The sequence below is a fragment of the Lathyrus oleraceus genome, chromosome 4, assembly GCF_024323335.1.
Source record: "Lathyrus oleraceus cultivar Zhongwan6 chromosome 4, CAAS_Psat_ZW6_1.0, whole genome shotgun sequence".
Classification (NCBI taxonomy): Eukaryota; Viridiplantae; Streptophyta; class Magnoliopsida; order Fabales; family Fabaceae; genus Lathyrus; species Lathyrus oleraceus.
In genome coordinates this window covers 236462320-236478806 of record NC_066582.1, presented here as the reverse complement: position 1 = coordinate 236478806, position 16487 = coordinate 236462320, and positions in this window count along the sequence as shown.

Sequence of the window (16487 nt, the reverse complement as noted above, 5' to 3'; positions counted from 1 at the left end):
TTTCTACCATTTGTCCAACACTAAGCAGATTGCACTTTATTCTAGGGACATGGAGTACATCTTTGATCAAGGATTTCGCTCCATTTCTCCTTCGAATAACTGTGTTGTCAGTACCTTCAACTTGCAACAAGTTATTATCAGCAGGTTTGACCTTTCTCTGCTTCAACTCGTTGAAATCTACTAACCATACTTTTCAATCAGTCATGTGATTCGAGCAACCTGAGTCGAGGAACCAGATCTTGGATTCGATATGTTCATCTACAAGTGCAGCCATAACCATCATATCATTAGAATCATCTGAATCATGACGTTCAAGGTTCATTCCTTTGTCATTTCCTTTTGTCGATCCCTTGTTTCTTGTACCAACAATGCTTGGCCAAGTGACCCCACTTTTCACAGTTATAGCATTGCACCCTTTTTTTTTTCTCTTTGTCTTTTTTATAGGAATTTCCTTCTCCTCTTTTGGAGGATTCAAAAGCTCTATCATCGATTTTATTCTTGTGAGAATTCGACCAAGACTTCTTGCCCTGAGTCTTATCGATTTTTCCTTTGAAATTGTTGGAACCACCATTCTTATTCCATGACTGAGCATGTAGTGTTTGTATCGAGTCCTGGACTCCTTTCCTTTCGACAATCCTAATCTCACGCGCCTCCAACGAACCAACCAAATCTTCCAATTTTAGGGTGTCAAGATTGTTGGATTCTTGAATAGCTACGATAACGTGATCAAAGTGAGAGGTCAACATACACATTACCTTCTCAACTATCATCTTATCAGTTAAGGTTTCACCACAATCCTTCATGAGATGGACGAGTTTCTGCACCTTCGACACATAGCCTACAATCTTTTCGTCTTCTCCCATCGACAACAATTCATATTGTCATCGCAAAGTTAGCAACTTGACAAACTTAACTTTCTCGCCTCCTTCATAGTACTTAACAAGAATATCCCATGCCTCCTTCGTCGATTCAGCATGAGTGATTATGTTGAAATTAGCCGCATGAACCGCCAATTGGATGTAAAACACCACCTTGCAATCCTCCTTCTTGGCATCCTTGTGAGCGGTTCTCTGTACGTCGGTTGCATCTACACCAACTGCAGGAACACCATTAGTAATCACTTATAGGGTTTCATTAAAACCAAATAGATATTGCATATGTTTTCTCCATTGAAGTCGATTCTTGTCGTCAAGAGTTGGAAGAGAGTTTGGTCAATTTCTGTTACCATTCATCTTTGCAGCGATTGATCAACAACTACCCACGATCCTAGAAACACAATCAAGAATCTAACCATACTATAAATACCAATATTTTAGTGTTTGGGGCACTTTTAGTGAGGAGAGAAAAAGAGAATAAGGAAATACAAATTATATTATTGAATTGAATAATAAAATTGAATTACAAAGTATCTATTTATATACACCTAAGTAACTTGACTACTAAGTAAAACAACAAACTAAGTAACAAATCTTAAACCCTAATTAATTTTGGGTTTGAGCCACATAACTCAATTTTGGATTATATCTAATATCCAAATCCAACACGTTAAGCCAAGAACTACAAGCAGTCAGTGTTTTTTCAACAAAGAGAAATATCTTCAATTGCATCTTGATAGCTACATCGTAAACCCTACCCACTACCGCCAAAATTCCTATTCCCCACTAATTTACTCCGTTTTTCAATGATTCCTCAATGTTCCGATGGTAATGTCAAGAACAAATCACATGATATGGATAAATTCACGGCAAACCAGTTTTAGAGATCAAATCAATTGTATAGAATCTCGGCAGTGCTTATTTTGAAAGTTTGTTGCTCATCAATCGATACAATAACATCAGTTTTCTATGATCACTTGAAGAACTTGATTATTCCCTCCAAGTGTTTGATCAAATGTCAAAGTTCCTCGGTTATTGGTGTTTCTTGTCATTTTTAAATTTCTGATGTTTCAATATATTTGAGCTATATTGTTTATTAATTTACTTATTTATAATCAATTCATGTCTTATAACTTTTCCAATGAAGTTTATAATTTTCTTCATGTCATATTACGTCCATGCCCCATGTTGTATACATGCTTTTTAGGTGGTTGATTGCATGCACACATTCCTCTATTAACTATGTTTTACATAAATATTTAGTGTTTGGTCTCTAAATGGATCTTAGAGAATGTGTGATTCTGAACTTTGATGTAATAAGTATCAATTTAACTTTGAAAATCTAATTTTAGAGATAAAGTTATGATGTTAGTATCTCTTCTCCAAAATTAATAGTTCTTGAGACTTCATCATTTCATTGCTTGTGTGCTATCTTTTAAAATTTGGTTTCCTACTTGCTTTCATTTATTTATGTTGGTTCATGATATAATTAACTCTCAAAGTTTGCAACATAGCAGAAGGATGCACACAATTGATTTTGTGACTTTACTTTAAAGTCTATGGAAGATAAAGAATTAATGGGTATATGAAGATATTGAAAAGAGGAAAGTTGTTTACATATGCTTAGCTAGCGACTTACTACAGAATTGGGATCAGATTTGGTACAATGACACTACAGCAGGTTCAGACCTGTGGCATCATGACAATGCATCAATGATAGTGCAACAATGTTTGAAGAACAAAACTTTGGAGCTTGGAGACTATTATAGGCTATCAAATGGTTATGAGATTTGAACTGGAACCAATAGAGTTGGATTGTCTGTAAGCCAAGTAGAAGGCATTCTACTCCACAATTTGTTTCACTATTATCAATTATATGGAATACATCCATACCATCTTTTTTCTTTCTTCTACTCCACAATTTATACATCCAATCCATAAATCATTTTGAAATATATAAAAGTTTTCATGAGTATAAATCTCCATACCATGCCTCTCTAACCCATGATTTAGTTTTAGTATTAGTAAAGAATGAAGTGAAGTATTTTCAACAAATAACTCTTTATGCCTTTGAGCTTCTATAGCATACTCAAATCTCATCCAAGATTCAGCCAAGTCAGTATTAGGATTTAAAAAGTTACCATAGAAGGAATTTTCACCTTCTGATCTTGAAGTTGTTCTCAATATGCAACCCAAGAATATATCTATAAAGGAAGTTGAGATCCACATATTTTGAATATTGTATATTTGCGAAAGTCATTCATTCTTTTGCAATCCAAACTCAATTATGATGGATTTCCAAGTTGCTTCAAATTTTTTGAAAGTATCTAATCCCCAAACACCTGAATTAAATTTATTATTGAACTCATCATTGGAATTCAAAGAAACACCTACCTTTTCAGAAACTTTTTTCATGATGTGCCACATACAAAACCTATGTGAAGAAGAATCAAAGACCTTATCAATTGCTATTTTCATGGAAGGATCTTGATCTTTTATTATAAGAATTGGTTTATTTCCTCTCATGGCTTCCAACAACTTTTCAAATAAGCGTATGAATGAATCGGCTTTATCATTCACTATGAAGGAAGCTCCAAAAATAACAGATTATCTATGATGGTTCACTCTAGTAAATGGTGCAAATATCATAAAGTTTATTTAAATAATCCATTTTTTCAAATAAATATTCAAAATAATTCATTTTTTTACCTATTTTTCAAATTAATCCACTTTCAAATAAAAAAAAATTCTCAAAACAAAGGAGGTGTCAATCCATTTTTCCACCTATTTTATATAAGCGTCAATTGAATTGACGTCTCATTTGTTTTGAGACTTTTTTTTATTTGAAAGTGAATTAGTTTGAAAAATAGATGAAAAAATGGATTGTTTTGGATATTTATTTTAAAAAAATGGGTTATTTGAAAAAATAGGCATTTGATTGGTAACCTTATTTTACTCAAACAAAATACTTCAATCGCTCAACACCATCTTTATTTTTATTTTTATTTTCAAGCAGCGCACACTAAAACCAACACAGTGTGCATATCTTTTATAAAAATTTCACCATCTTCAAGTGAATAAAAAATGTGTCCATTTGGGTTTGATTTCTTCATCATAATATAGAATCTCTTGATTTGTCTATAAGAAAGAAAATACAAATATTAAAATTGAAATATTGCGTATTTATTTATATATATCGTAATTATAATTATCTGTACTAATTGTTGTATATGAGCAGCTTGTCTAGTATTGAGGGTTGATTCATCATCTTCATTCTATTTCAAACTTTTATTAAGAAGGTATAAAATAGGTATATTATAATTAATAATTTAATAAGATATGAAACTAATAATAAGTTGATGATGAATTAGAAAATAAAAACTAATATAAAGCTTCAAAATTCACAATAATCTCTTACATTTAATTGGAATAGAAGTGATTGTGATGAGGAGAGAACAAGAGTAAATAATTTACTACAACAAATACCGCATTGGGTAGCTACAGAGAAATTAAGAAAACAAATGAATAATAAACTATATACAACATGATCGTTATTAAGCAAACATAATAGGGTGACATGAATATACCTTGACGCAATGAATAGTATAATACCTAGAAGCAATTCTTAATATAAGAAAAGATGGCGACAATAAATAGTAAATTGAAGACGGCTTATAAGACCTTGTAGGTTTTGGAGGGAGACGCGATTTAGTGTAATTAACGTAAATATAATTATTTTTTGGTAGAAAAAACATAAAATCTCGACCATTAATTAAATCTGAGGATTAATATTTATAATTTTCGTTTCTCATAAAAGATATATAAAAGGTCAATTTTTAGTCTGGGCAACCTGTCGCACGAGGCCTCCAAAATATAAGGAATTCAATCTTTTTATAAATTATATACAATAATAATTATAAATATTTGTGGAACATAGTAAGTATGTGAGTTAGATAATGTAGGAGAAAAGAATTAAGTTTTAATTTTGGAGGACATTGATTGTGTGAGATGTGGAACATTTACTCACACAACGCATCTATTTATAACACAAAAATTGCATTTTAGGAGGAGTCTCCAATTGAATTGACGACTCCTCTTAAAACCTACACAGGGGCGCCAATTGGATTGGCTAGGGCACCTGCCCTAGCCAATCCAATTGGCGCCTCCATTCAAGTTTTAAGAGGAGTCTCCAATTCAATTGGCGACTCCTCCTAAAAGTGGGGTATTTTGGGAATTTCCTTGAAAAAGTGGATTATTTTTTGTAAAAAAATCTTCTAAATCATCAAAAATAAATAATAGTGTACATAATAAAATAAACGGGGCGGGTTCGGGGTGGGTACTAGTGTCCCCATTACCCGACCCGTCCCCATACTTTATAATCGGGGAAAACCCAAATCCAGTCAAAGCGGGTTTTCCCCATCAATTTCGGAGCGGGTTAGGGTGGGTACATGCAGGTACGAGTTATGTTGTCATGCCTATTAATACGTATTATTATATTGCAAAAAGTACCAAAAAGTTACGCAACTGATTTGAACCCACTTAGTGCATATCAATTGAAAACATACCTATCACTTGGTTAGCAATTTTACAATTATAAAGATTGCATGTTTATTGTATTTATACAACTAATTGTAAATTATCTATCCATAGTTACCCTTTCAACTATTTAAAAATAATAATTTTAGATTTATACCAAACTTTTACCATAAAATAAAATTTGTTATTATATATGTGTTTAGCGTTGTTTTTAGTAAATCAAATCACAAGTTTTAATTTGTTGAAGAATGATTCAGTATTTTAGTATTTTGTCTACGTGTCATTATTGTTTGTGTATATAAGTGAGTAATGTGCTTAGCCATTAAGTAATGTAACACGCTGAATGCAAAAATAGTGGAGTAACCGTTCTCTATGTAACCATTAGTGGAATAGTAGTGAAAGTTCATTAGAGTTTGTTAGTCTCTCTCTCTCTCTCTCTCTCTCTCTCTCTCTCTCTCTCTCTCTCTCTCTCTCTCTCCCTCATCTTCATCTTCTTCATCTTTTGCATCAATAGTTGGTATCTAGAGCTCTGATTCATATCCACAGGGAAACACAAAGAAACACGAGTGAAAGGTGAGACGTTGTGTGAATGATTTTATTTCTTGATTTCGTGTTGAATTTCTAAATCAGAATCGTAACAGAATCACATTTCTTGATTCTACGAGATTGGAAAACACTAGTGTTTGGTGAGATCTGAGTGATTTTCACAAAGTTGAACAAGAACGGAAACGATGGCAAGAACTGAAATCGATGGATGATTCAGATGCGTGTGTTGTTTGGTGCTTAAGATGTTCTTGATCTCGTCAATGATGGTTACATTCAGGTTGCACTTCCCGAAAATGCAACAGATGCGTAGAGGAATGCTCAGCGTGATATGAGGAAGAAGGATCAAAAGACATTGTTCTACACCCATTAATGTGCGGATGTGAACGTGTTTGAGAAAATCGTTGATTCGACAATGATGAAGGTTGCATGAGACACACTGGTATGGTGCTACGACAATGATGCATCAGTGAAGAAGGTAAAGCTTCAATCTATACGTAAGCAGTATGAGAATCTCAACATGAATAACAATGAGAAGGTACCTGACTACATCTCCAGAGTGATTCTAATCACAAATGAGATGAAGTCGTATGGAGAAACTCTCTTTGAAGAAAGTATCATTGAGAAGGTACTTAGATCTCTTACTCTCCAGTTTGATTACATTGTGGTAGAAATTGAACATTCGAAGGATCTTAGCACCATAAAATTTGAAGAGCTGCAAAGTAGTCTAGAGGCACAAGAGTTGCGTATGCCTGAGAGAAAGTCTGAAATAGAGGTAGAGCAACAAGCTTTGAAAGCCACTTCTGGTAAAAAATTATCAGAAGCGGTCTTGGTCAGAAGCCAGGAAGAGATCTGATGGTGTTTAGAAGTCAGAAACCTCAACTTCTGAAAGGCAGAAAAGGGCTCAGAAGAGGAAGGAGAAGTATGATAAGAGGAAAGTTCAGTGCTACTATTGTAAGAAGTTTGGCCACTTTGTTGCTGATTGTTGGTTAAATAAGGAAAGGAAGTTAGAAGAAGCAAATGTAGCCAGAGGATATTCTAATGATGAATTTGTGCTATTGATGGCTTCTGAATCTGATGATGCATATTTGGCAGACTTGTGGTATATGGACATTGGATGCTCAATTCATCTTACTAGAAATAAGAAATGGATGGTTGATTTTAACTCTAGAAAGAGGACAAAGATCAGATGTGATGATGCTAAATACCTCAATGCTGAAGATATGAGAAATGTTAGAGTAGTTATGAATAATGGTAAAACAACATTGGTTCAGAATGTATGGTATGTTCCTGGCATGAAAAGGAATCTGATGAGTGTAGGTCAATTAATTGAGAAAGGTTTTTCAGTTACCATGAAGGATAATCTTTTGAAGTTGTATGAATGTAATCAGAAGCTGATTATGAAGTCAGAACAGGGGAGGAATAGAACATTCAAAGTGAATGTTAAAACTGCATACTCTGAATGCCTTAGCGCAACAAGTGTTGTGAAGGAAAGTGAGTTGTAACATAAAAGATTTGGTCATATGAACTTCATAAGCTCAGGGAATATGAATTCAAAGAAGTTGGTACATGTAATTCTCGCAATTAAGAATCCAGTGAAGTCATGCAATGTGTGAATGAGAGGAAAGCAACTAAGACATGCATTTGCATCTGAAATGCCTTTAAGAGCAAAGCATGCTCTAGGTATGGTGCATTCTGATGTGTGTGGACCATTTCCAGTACCTTCATTAGGAGGGAATAAATAATTTGTGTCATTTGTTGATTAGTTCACAAGAAGGATATGTGTATCCCTCATAAAGTTCAAATACTAGGTGTTTACTTAATTTAAGAAATTCAGAATCAAGGCTGAGAATCTGAGTGGTCAGAAGCTGAAAATTCTCAAAACTGATGATGGAGGTAAGTATAGCTCTACAAAGTTCAAAAAGTTCTGTGAGGAGAATGAAATTGAGCATGAGGTGACTTCTCCATACACTCCTCAACACAATGGTCTTGCTAAAAGAAGAAATCGAACTTTGCTTGATATGACAAGGAGCAATACTGAAGGAGAAGAAGATATCTCACACCTTGTGGGGAGAAGGTGTTGTCACTGCAACATATGTGCTCAATAGGTGTCCAACCAAGAATCTGGAGGAAATTGTTTCTTTAGAGAAATGGATTGGATATAAGCAAAGTTTGAGCCATCTAAATGTGTTTGATTCTATTTATTACAAACATATTCTAGATGCTAAGAGAGGGAAGTTGGATGACAGAAGCAGAGTTATGTTGCTTTTAGGGTACCGCAGTACATGTATTTGTAAGCTCTATTGTCCTATCACTAACAAGGTTGAATTCAGTAGAGATGTCATTATGAAGGAATCAGAAGCGTGGTATTGGAGTAAATCTCAATCCTACTATGGTGTAGAGTTAACCTCTGAAGATACTTCGGAATCTGAAGGTTCTGAAGATGATTTAGAATCAGAAAATGATTCTGAAGGTGACTCTAAAGGAGACTCTGGCTCTGAAGGAGACTCTGACTCTGAAGGTGGATCTGATTCTGATCTAGATTCTGATGGTGATTCAGACTCTGGGAGTATTCCAGACTCTGAAGGTAGTCATTCCTTTAAAGGTGGTACTTCTGGGGTTCTAGCATCTGATATTGTTCCACCATTTGAAGAAGATTCTGAACAAGTTCGGAGGCCATAAAGAATCCGATAAATACCAAGAAGGTTTGCAAAGTTTGATATGCTGCAAGATACTGTAGTAGACTCTGAAGAAGAAGTCACCCAATGCTCCATGTTAGTAGACTCTGAACCAGTGAGTACATAAGAAGCGCTCAAGAAGAAAGTGTAGCTGAAGGCCATGAAAGATGAACTTGAGGCTATCAAAAGAAATAAGACTTGGAAGTTGACTGAGCTTTCAAAGAAAAAGAAAGCCATCGACGTCAAATGGGTTTTCAAGGTGAAACTAAAGCTAGATGGATCAATTGGAAACTACAAAGCAAGTTTAGTAGCAAGAGGTTTCCTACAAAAACCTGGGTTGGATTACTTTGAAGTGCTTGCTCCTATAGAAAGATGTAACACCTCAAAATTTGCCCTCCTCTTCTTGGTACTAGCTTAGCATATTGCATTTCATTTTGTAGAACATTAGTCATTGTATATTGCATGTCATGTGAGAATACACAAGTCATCCTCTAAAAGTCTTTCTCAGAAGATAGAGAGGTTAAGAGGTTCAAGCCTGAGGGTCTCAGGGATTGGTCACTAGCCATCTGAGGGTTTGTGCTTCAATTAGGGTTTCTTGGTCCTTCAGGGAGTTTGAGCATTATCTTATTGGCAAGGGTACATCCTCATCATCATGGTTATGTCATCCTCAAGGGGCTCATTGTTCATGCTCAGAATCTTTGGGATTAGGGTTTTGACCTCTGGTCAACCCTAATCAGTTGCATTCTTTCAGTCAGGGATCCTCAAGGAGATGGGGTTTATTTGCTTGGATGAGGATCATATGATTATTATGTGGAGCTTACAAGATCTAGGGGTTCATTTTGGAGCCATTTCATCAAGTGGTTGAGGCTCAAAGTCATCTGAGCATGTTCAAGTCATCTGAAGACCTAGAAAGTCAACAGAAAGTCAACTGAGGGCAAGGAGGTGGAGAAATGGGTTTCAACATCTCATTCATGTTCAAAAGAGGCTTATTCATCATTACAAATGCATATCTTGAAGAATTTGAGGACAGATCAAAAGTTTCCAAAAATGGAAAATGACCTGTAATTGAAAGTTTCCAAAAATGGAAGGTTTTTGATTCAAATTCAACTTGATCTTACATCATCAAAGAAGCTTCAAATGAATTTTTATCCAACATGAAAGTTGAAGATCTCTCTCTCCCATTTCCAAAAAGTCCAATATCATGAGCATCTGATGAATGGTTGAGGAGATATGATCAAATCATTGCCAAGGGTTCATGGAACTTCAAAAGGCCATAACTTTTGATTCATAACTCCAAATTTGGTGGTTCTTTTTGCAAAATGCTTGTCATGACATGAAGTTTCCAAAACATCTATCACATTGCATGAAATTTGAACATATGATCCTTTGTGCATTCAAGTCAATTTTGGAGGGAAACTTGAAATTTTAAAATTGGTGCATCATGAGAACTTTTTGCCATTGCTAATATGTGCATGGAGTGTTTTTAAGTGCATTTGATCATTGGTTTGGTACTGTTCACGTTTGGAATTGCCATGCACCACAAAATTTCAATTTTTGTCACCACACCTTATCTTGATTAATTTCAACTAAACCTTGATTAATTTTAATTAAAATAGGATTAGCACATGGTATATATACTAAATCATAACAGAATTTCAAGAGGTTAATCACAATTCACCATTTCTAGATCTAGTTTTCATTTCCCTCCAAAATTTTCTCCCAATCTTAATTCAAAATTTTCTCACATAAGCCTTGAATCTTCTTCCATATTCTGGTTCTCTAGTGTTGATTTAGCAGAGATCAAGCCTTGGATCATCAAGTTTGGACCAGAATTGTGCATGTGAAGTTCAAGAACTCAAAAATGGCAAATGCAAATTGAGCTAGATCTACATGTTTCCAAGCCTCAATTTCATCATCAAACTTCATAATAAGTGATTTGGAGTGGATTTGCATGCTTGCCTGGCCTGGAATCTGCAGAATTCAAGAACTGACCTTCAAGAGGTCACATTTTCGATCACCTTAATTCTCTGTTTTATGTACATAATCTTGTAGATCTTGTTGTGGTGAGAATTCTGATATAAATTTTGTGGAATTTGGATGAAAAGTGAGTGAGATATGATGATTTCAAGTTTAGATCTAGAAACTTCTTTGCTTCGATTCAGAAAATCCATGGAGATTTAGGCTTAGATAATATGATATTTGAGTTCTACATTGAAAGAGCTTTCCAACGATATATAATTTGTAAAATTCTGGAAATTCTGGAAAAATTTGTATGAACTTCATCTTGTTCATCATCATCTTCATGAAGAAGATGAAGATCTTCATCTTTGTGACGGCTTAGCGTCGGCCTGGCTTCGCTCCTGCTAGCACTAGGGTTCTTGTTCAAGAACGCGCCCAGACCTTGTTTGATCTGTGATCCTCCCTTCGATCCCTGGCGCTTGTGTTTTTGAATTTTATTTTCATTTTTTCAGTTACACGCTTCGAATCCTGGTGGTAGCATAAATTTCAAATTATTTTCTCATGTTCATTTTCCCTCCAATTTAATCCATGCCATGATCATTTGATTTCATTTTGTTTCTCCAACTTTAAAAATCCATAACTAATTGAAAAATCATCCAATTAATCCCATTCTTTTTGCAAAATGATCCTTGGAATGTATAGAATTTTGTGATGTTGATTTCATGATTTTACACTTCCTGGATTTTGAATTGTATTGGATTATGTGGACATGTATGCATATGTGACCTTGCCTTACTCTTTCTAATGTGAAATGCTTGATATTGATCCAATTGTTACCAAATTTTGCATGATGATTCTTGACATGATAATTGACATTTTGGTTTTGGTTTGACATTTTTCCCATGCTCCATTTCTGTTTTGTGTACATGTTAGCATGGTGTGACAATTTGTGTCACACATTTGGTTGATCAACTTGTGCAATTTAATTTCCATATCAAATGACCTCTAATGCTTCTGATTTTTTGTATGATGATCATGTTGGATGTGTTGGATGCTCATGATTGTTTCCAGAATTATTTGAATCATTTCTGTTTTGATTTGGAATTTTCATTCTCAATGTCCATTTGTGAGCCTTGAAATTGTCTTTGACTTCTCTTGCTTATTACATGGCCTTGCTTGATGATTTTGACTTGGTCCTTTTTAGGACATGTTAATATGTGTTTAAAGTTGCATTGTGTTGAATTTCAGCTCCTGTTTTGAATTTTTTCTTCACCTTTGACCCTAGGCTTTGACCTAGTGGTATGTACTTACATGTGAGCTTTGAATTTCAGGATCAAGCACTTAATCTCCATGGTTGATGATGCTTCATCATTTAAATGTTGATATTTGCTATTGATTGCTAATATTTGTTGTTTTGTAGGTTGATGGTAACTCACTTGAGTTTGCCTTAGGGTTTATTTGTTGTGCATTGGGATTGCCTGTTTCATATTGATTGTTGTCTGTTTGTCTGAATTTTGTACTGATTGGTAGTTGTTTACACAGGTACCTAAGTTGCTTTAAGTTCATTTGAACTTTGCTTTGCTTTGCTTGTGGTTGGCATACCACTTAGGTAATGACCCCTAACTTCATGTAGTCTGGAAGACCTGTCATGTTACTTTGGCAGGCACCTGTCTGAAGCCCTCCTTAAGAGGCAATGTTTGTGCTTGTTTATCTTTGTGCCCTGTACATATAAAGACCTTCTAAGTGAAGAGGCATTGGCAGATAGAAGGGATATGCAATCCATCCATTGCTATTCAGTTGTGTCATTCATCCTGCTCACACCATGTGTTGATGCACTTTGAATAAGAATCCAAAATCTTGTTGTGTCAGTCATGTGGAATAGAGTTCCACATTCTGGACTCCCACACTTTCATTGTCTGAAGCTCTCCCAGGTCAGGGATAAGAGCTGTGAGGTTTTACCCTCACTTCCCATTTCATCTGCTTCACCCTAACTCTCAATATTAGGGTTAAGAGCAAACAACACCCCTTTCCAGTTGGCTTGTTTGTTGAGGTTGATTTGACCCCTTGACTAAAGCCCAACCATGTTGTGTGAGCCTTCTTGTTTGCATATAGTGCGTGATACCTGTTCACCCGTTTGCTTACTTGTTGTGTTGTTGACTTGCTGCCTGTGCGAGTTAGATTTTGTTTCAGATACCTCAACCTAGGACTATTGTGGATTGCATGACAACTTTTAGGCTCGAGCCAGTCTCCCTTTTAGTTGTTATTTCCCGGTCTCTGGTTTAGGAGAAAGTTTCTCCCCTGTTAAGGGGAACTACGTCGCCCTGATCCTCATACCAGATGAGGTACGTAGGCAGGAGATCGTGCGAGATCTCTCCGGGCAACCTTTTATTTTTTGTGTGTGTTAGGAGTCTGATGTAAGCCCAGCGATTGGCATTCGGTTTCCTATTTGTGGTGTGTTTGGAGTCTGATGTAAGTCCAGCGATTGGCATTCGGTTTCCTTGTTTGTGTTTGTGTGGGTGTGGAGTCTGATGTAAGTCCAGCGATTGGCATTCGGTTTCCTTGTTTGTGTTTGTGTGCTTGGAGTCTGATGTAAGTCCAGCAATTGGCATTCGGTTTCCTGTTGGTGTTTGTGTGCGTGGAGTCTGATGTAAGTCCAACGATTGGCATTCGGTTTCCTTGTTTGTATTTGTTGTTTGGAGTCGGACATAAGTCTATTGATTGGCAGTCTGTTTCCGCTTGTATGTTTCTTTTGACGTCTCAGCGTCTGTGCGTGTGTTTTGTTTCGGCGTGCGTGAGCCGAACTACGGTAGCTCTGATTCTCATTCCAGATGAGATACGTAGGCATAGGATGCGATATCCTAGCGAGCCCGTTCCCCGTTTTCCCCGAACTACGTTGACTCTGATGTTTGTTTCTGACAAACTACGTAGGACCAGGATGCGACATCCTGCTGAGTCACCTTCCTCCTCTCCCGCCTGTTTATTCTAGTGTGTGTGCATTCTTTGAGCAGTTATTCAGCAACCTTATTCTTTCCTTTCTGAGCGTGGATCCCGTCGAGTACGACGGACGTGAGGGGTGCTAATACCTTCCCCTTGCGTAACCGACTCCCGTGCCTTGCAATCTCTGGTCGTAAGACCATTCTTTTCCAGGTTTACTTCGAGCGTTTCCTTTCCCTCTTTTGGGATAAATAACGCACGGTGGCGGCTCTGTTTGTTTGCTTTTCCCGCCGGTTGTTTTTCGCGGATGCGACAGCTGGCGACTCTGCTGGGGAAATAAGAAGTTGACCTCTTGCTGGTCCATCTTCCCTAAGCGAGTCACTCCTAGCGCTCTCTAGGATAGTTTTGGTTGCTTGTGTTGCTCTATTTATTGCATTTATGATTATTATGTTGTGTATATATTTGCACAAATGTTTGCATGCATCATACTACCATTGTGCTGACTCTGGACAGGTTTGGTTCCTCTGATTTGGGGTGGGTGTTCTGAGTGGGGCTAAAACCCAGGCCCGAGTATACACCTAGGATTAGCGTGGTCTCATGTTGCCTTTCATGTTAGGTCAACATGTTTTTGGCGACGTGACATACCACAAGCCGGACGAGGTTCATTTGAGGGAGCTCTTCCTTTGTGGAGTATCCACTTTGGTTGAGTTACCTCATCTGAGCTGTTGACTTCGGTGACCGTTCTTTCCCGGATCTTTGGTTTTGATGATCTTAAGAGAGCTGCAGCGGCACACCCGAAAGGGCAAACCCGTTGAGTATCTTTGCCCGATTGTCGAGACCATTATCCGCCTTAGGATGACCTGATTAGAATTTACCTGTGAGGGGAGGGTTGATTCTTACAGATGCATGTTCTGAGGGTGACTTTGATGGTGACTAATGGTTCAGCCGTTGATCAGAGTTCTATTTATAAGTCGGATTTATGGATTTATTTCCAAGACGCCGGAGTTCTGTCCGTGATATTTATCGGTGGGGATCCGTTTATTTCAGGATTCCCTGGGTTGATTCAGATAGTGTGGTGGTTATCATTTCAGTGGGTTTCTGATGATGATGGTAATGTATCCTTCAGTTCCATTTATTTCGGAACTCCTGAGTTGGATTTGTGGTTGCTCAGTTCCTCAGATGGTTGTGATCAGTTCAGAGGCCGTAACTCAGTGCAATAGATGTTCAGATGATTTGGAGGATGGCATAATGCATTGCATTCATACATCAGCATCATTCACATTTTGCATTTATCTGCATCTAACTCATGTTTATCCATATGCAGGGACATTTTTTATTGAGATCCTGGTTGAGATACTTCTTTGTTCCAGACATGAGGACCGGTTTGAAAGACGATGTTGTCTACAGCTTCTTTGACCCAGAGATTGGTGTGCTGAAGGATATGATAGCATTGATTACACCTGACCATGTGGGGATGTTCCGTGAGACTTATGGTGGTATCCTGAAGTTGGTTTTCAGGCTCACAGACAGTGATAGGAGTGCCATCCATACTCTTCTCCAGTTTTATGACCCGGGTTTGAGGTGCTTTGTTTTCCCGGATTACTTGTTGGGACCTTTGATGGAGGACTACGCCAGTATCCTGGGTATGCAGATCCGAGATCAGATTCCATTCTATGTCACTAAGGGGGAGCCTGATATTGCTGAGATTTCTCGTGCTCTTTATTTGAGCCCAGAGGTGGTCACGGGGGGTTTGAAGGAGAAGGGAAGGTTGCCCGGTTTTCATCTGAGTTTCTTGGAGGCTAAAGCCAAGGAGCATGCTGTTGTGGGTAATTGGAGAGTCGTTTGTGCTTTGATTGCTGTGAGCATCTATGGAATCATCATGTTCCCTAATCAGAAGAACTTTGTAGATATTAATGTTGTCCGGTTGTTTATGCAAAGAAATCCTATTCCTACCTTGGTGGGGGATGTGTATTACTCGGTCCATAATCGGAACGAGAAGAGGCGAGGGGGATTGATCAGATGTTGTGCTCAACTGTTGCACAACTGGTTCGTGGGATATTTGCCTTCTGGAGGTGCTTTTGTTTCTCTTGATCCTACGGTTAATTGGGCGACCAAGTTGATGGGTTTGCGGGCTAAGGACATAGCTTGGACTCACAATGGTATGGCTGGACGAAACTTCATTTACAGTTGTGGGAGTTTTCCAAATGTACCTCTTATAGGAGTTCAAGGTTGCATTAATTACAACCCGGTGCTTCTTAGGAGACAGATGGGGTTTGATGTGGAGGGTCCTCCCCTTGGACGAGAGATTCAGGAGTCTTTCTACTTCCCGATTGAAGGTAATCAGCCAAGGTTGAGGCAAGTGTCTGATGAGTGGCGTGACATTCAGAGAAAGGGTAAGGTTCCTTTTGGTAAGGTTAATAGCAGGTCTTTTCCTCCGTTTGATGATTGGCTTAGGAAGAGGATTGAGCTCACACATTTACCATTTCCTGGAGGTGATCCTTGGTGTCCATTGATTGAGGGGCCATGTTCTTCTGTCAGCCTGGAAGAGTTCCTTGAGATGAAGAAGGCCATAGATCAGCTGCAAGCAGAGAAGACTAAATTGGAGATGAGTGTTGCTAGAATTCAAATGGCAAATCAGGAAATTAAAGGGAGAATAGAAGATCAGGATAAGAGACATGCCATTGAGGTGAAGCGCTTTGAGATAGACACTGCCTATTACCGCAAGATCAACCAAGCGTTGGAGTCATCTACAAAGGAGCACGACATCACTAAGGAGAAGCTAGCTAGAGCTTTGAGGGATATTGAAGATGAGAAGAGAAGACAGATTCTTGTGAAGAATCAGAGAGATGCCAGAGCCAAAGTCCTTGCCACCGATTGGGAAGCTGAGAAAGCGAAGATTATTGCTGAGAGAGATCACTATCTTGCTGAGAGGGATCATTACTTCAGACAGATGAAGATTCAC